The sequence below is a fragment of the Curcuma longa genome, chromosome 1 (assembly GCF_044706935.1).
Source record: "Curcuma longa cultivar G26 ecotype Majalengka, Jawa Barat chromosome 1, ITB_CL_G26_1.1, whole genome shotgun sequence".
NCBI lineage: Eukaryota > Viridiplantae > Streptophyta > Magnoliopsida > Zingiberales > Zingiberaceae > Curcuma > Curcuma longa.
In genome coordinates this window covers 23,917,529-23,922,098 of record NC_133861.1, presented here as the reverse complement: position 1 = coordinate 23,922,098, position 4,570 = coordinate 23,917,529, and the positions used below count along the sequence as shown (strand labels likewise).

Genomic DNA, 4,570 nt, shown 5'->3' with positions numbered 1-4,570 from the left:
GTAAGTATTTATATATTATAGTTAATTTGTACAAAATGATACTTTTTATGTTTTATTTTTTGACGTAGAAAAAACGAAGAAGTATCGACGGATCAAAAAGTGGAGCAGAAAATACTTTTCGAGGACGATGTCGAAGACGATGATATTTTTTATATTTGGTCATCGTTTTAAGCCTTTGATATGAAATATTTTGATTTTGATATGTTGATGTGTTCTTAGATATGTTTAATTTGTTTGTTTTAACTTGTACTATGATGACTTGCTTGTTTAGATTGATATTGGAATAACTTATTTGCTTAGATTGATGTTGGATATGATGTTGTAATGACTTGTTTGTTTAGAATGATATTAGATATGTTGAATGATGTTAAATTGTTTGTTTGTTTTGAATGATGTTGGATTGTTAAATGTAGATTAATTGAGGATTGTTTTAGAATGTTGTTGTTAAGTATTGTTTATATGTAAAGTTGGACAATGAAACAGGATTGAAGTTTGTTGGTGTAAGGAGCACTAATTTGTCCCCAGAGTTTCGATGTTTGACAATACACCTAGGTCTAGTCAGTTTGATCAAGGGTTAATCCAAACAAGACCTAACGTTTGAATGTGAGTGAAGTTTAGTCAGGTCAGTTTGACCAAAAGACTAGCGAGAAGTCCTAATTGGTTAGATCAGGCAAGGAGAAGTCCTAGTTGAGGTTAGATAGGGAAAGTCCTAGTTACGGTTAGCCAACGGAAGTTGTGATCTAGATGATTATGTCACGTCCCGGGAGATGGCTGTCCAAAAATTTTGGCAGCATCTCCCCTGTAACAATTGTATTTTTCCTGAATACATATCTATCATAACGCCTACAAGGCCACAAATAAACCTACACGACCACAATCCATAAACAACACATGTCAAAAGTGCATAACAAACACTATATAAGGTCCACAACTCGCAACTATAACAAAAACACTAAAATCAAACATGTATAAGTAGACACATACTATATAGAACCAGTGCCGACACAAAATACCGAAAACATAGTGAAAAACTAAATGGTCGAGGTCATCTCGACAGGGGATTAGCAGGGCGGCTCTCCAGGCAAACGTCAACTTGAAAAGAATGAAATCAACGGGGTGAGCTCAACGAACACAGCGGATATCTAGCAGACATGTATAGTAAACTATCCCTAGCAGTAATACTCATACCAGTACAGTCTCCTGAAAGGATAGTAAGAAATGCAAAACTGGAAGAATGGAAGAACTGTACATACCATAATCACCTACCAATGCATCAGGCCTCCTGTATGTGCATGTCAAACATATGCAGCACCCAAAATATAGCAAGCATAAATAAATGTAATCCATGCAGTATGCACATGATGCAATGACATGGTCACCCCTGACGCCAGTCAGCCACCGTCACCACGATGGTGAGGTCGAGTGGGTATGACTATGACAACTGTGCACTTTGCCATCACTGCTCCTGAGTGACCGAGTGGACAAGATGCTGTCGGAGTATACCTATCCTCTTACCCCAAAGTCATATGGGGGAGCAATGCTCTCATCTCTTCGTCTCATAATGCGAAGGAGGGATCCCTGTCATGCTACCACGCTGCGGAACCACTACCCCTGAGCGGCCGAGCGGAGCCCTGACAGAGCAACTGCACACACCCTCCTGATGTACCACTAACCCATGAGTGGCAGTGTGTGCAGATCATGTAACTGGCGATGGGCTCAAACTACAAAGGAGCCGATGATCGCAAGCATGCAATCATGCAAAATGGTGCATGACACTAATGTATGCAAGATACATCTAGTAGATAATCAATGCCCAGTAAAGAACGGTATATCACTACTCTGATGAACCTATATACTCATGGCTAGTATCAAGATACTAAGGAACTAAACATGTATCAGGTATAAATGGTATATAAATATGTAAGCAAGTAGTGACATACCAGGCACATATAAAAGCATAACAAGAATACTACCAGCTATAGCAAAACTATACATGTCAAAACAACTTATCTAAAAAGATAAGACAAAATACCCGCCTTTCGAATGTAGTCGATGATCGAAAGAAAATCTCCGTCCAAAAGTTCGGTACCAAATCAATGTCCTATAATTAAAGTAAATAATTTTCCTAAATATGATGATATGTATATGTATATTTTTCATCAAATAAAACCTTAGCTGCTGGTCTTGTCCAAGATGTATAAATTGGTAAGTCAATTTCTTAAAAACCCCATGCTTATTCAGTATGCAAATGACACTAATCTTTATCAAACCTGATGAGAAAGAGCTGTTGTACACCAAGATTAGTTTGGCTCTTTACACGTTTTTAGTGGCCTCCAAATTAACCATTGAGTATACTTTAACATGTCAGTTATCCAAAGACACATCTATGGTTTCCTAAGGATCCAAATCCTTGGCCGAACAACCAACAAGAGGAGATTTTTACCTCAAAGTCGTGTCCTAGACTTCAGCCTTTTCTTCCCCGATTAAAAATCAAGTCCTGCCCAGTTCCTGATCAACATTCGCCGCCAATCTGCTCCTAACCAAAATAGATTCCAAGGGTTTTCAAAACTCCACAGAACCTAATGGAAATCCTTAAAAAATCCAAAAACTCAACCCCTTACCAAACAAGATCGATCCGAGCCCTAATCCACCGCCGGATCTCTGTGGAAGAGTTTCTCCGAAAACCCGCAGCCAAAACCAAAACAGCACACGGCCAGATCGCGCGAGAGGATCTCTTCACCGACACATATGGCAAAATCCACAAGAGGAACTCAGATCGGCTACCAATCAGGTAAAACTTGAACAGAATGACCTCATCTCCAGCCGGGATTAAGATTATCTGCCTCCGCCCTCCACCACGGACTCTTTGGAAACCGGTAGTCACGAGACGCGACTCGCGAATTGTGAAAAAAAGCCCTAAAATTAGAATCATCAAACCTGACTGTTTCTTTTAAGTTTCCATGGATGGAAATATTTCCCAGCGTTTCGGAAATGGGGACGTCAGCATAAGCGCCGTTTCCAGACAGCGCAGCCTGCAGTAGCGAACCCGGGCATTGATGGTGTCCTGGTTGCGGCTGTTGCACTCTAGGGCGCCGTTGATTGTGTGGATGGTGGCGTCGAACCCTTGGCCAGAGGTGATGCTGTTGTGGCAGTTGTTCATCCAGAACCAGAGAGCGGTGCTGAAGGAGATGACGACGTCATTGGCCACTGTCTCCAGTGCACGTAGGCCGTCGAAGTCGATGGCCTTGGCGGCCGGGCCGTAGTTGTAATTCTAGGGCAGTTGGAGGGGTGGGCCGCGGCCGTAGTAGCTCCTCCCGGCCATGCACGACCACTCAGTATTATTCTCGTCGCAGTAGTCCCTTGATGCGCCGTTGATCTCTTGATGTAGCAAAAGTCTACCTATGGCCAGGAGCAAAGGTCAACATCATGATCATCATCATGGAGAGGTTTAATATGAAAATTTATTTCGGCTACTACACCGTGGATGGTACAACTCTGGTTTAAGGTTCGGACGACGTGCACGTCTCCTGATGATGAGAATTATGTCAAGTTGAAGGTTCCTGAAAAGCACTAGAGAGAGAGTTAGAACGACACCAGGATTGGATCCCGATAAGCCACTTCGATGCTTAAGTTAGGATTTCGACGGTGAAAGAGATAGCAAGAGATTTGCAAGAAGTAGGGTTTTCTGTGTTGCATACCTTTACCCGTGATCGGGATTACCTTTTTATAGTATTCGATCTCCAAAATATCCGGAATTACCTGAAAAATATTCTTGTATAATTGTTCCGTTGATTTTGTCTGTTTTCCTATTTTTACGGGAAGAATTAACTCTATCTCCTCCGGATTCGTCGGCGCAGCCAAGTATACGATAAATACCACGTGTATGTAGCGAGCTCCCTTTCTAGGGATGAGATCTGTGTCTTTGAGACCTTGTCATGAGGTCGGCATATGATGTTCAGATGAGGTCGGCATATGATGTACGTGCTTCGCTAAGATTACTGTAAGAGATCGGCGTATATAGACCGAGGCTAGGAAGAGCTCGGTCTAGGTATTAAGGCACATGCTGACCTCATAATGAGGTCGGCGGTTTCTTTGGGACGAGGATACCCGTTGTCCATGTCATTGCTAAATATCTATGATGGATCAGCTAAGATCATGGTAAGAGCTCGGGGTACATCAGATGAGATTTAAGAAGATCTCAATACCTATGCCAAGGAACATGCTAACCTCCTAAAGAGGTCGGCCCCTTCTTAAGGTCGGGTATCGTGGCTAATAAGAGAGAGAGATCGGGATCCTCTGAGCTGGAGCTTTATTATTTTGTCAGTATTCCCACCCACCATCCACATCATCAATGGATATCCATGCCGGATCAAATTGATTAACAGCAAGCTCACGTCCGGTCTCGTGTGCGACGTGGGTGAAGAACGCGGCGATCTCGCATCGGGGGTCGGCGGCTGAACCAGTGCGGTCGAACTGGGGGTAGTAGTCGACGGCGGTTAGGAAAGCGCTACGGGTGTAGAACCTCCTGTTGAAAAAAAATAAAGGAGATGGAAGAGGAACAATAAAAAAA

At 42.6% G+C, this 4,570-nt stretch overlaps 1 pseudogene; it reads right to left on the bottom strand.

The window, feature by feature from the left end:
- Positions 1 to 2,950: 2,950 nt before the first annotated feature.
- LOC141826564 (chitinase 6-like) overlaps positions 2,951 to 4,570 on the bottom strand; it is a 3,682-nt pseudogene continuing 2,062 nt past the window's right edge.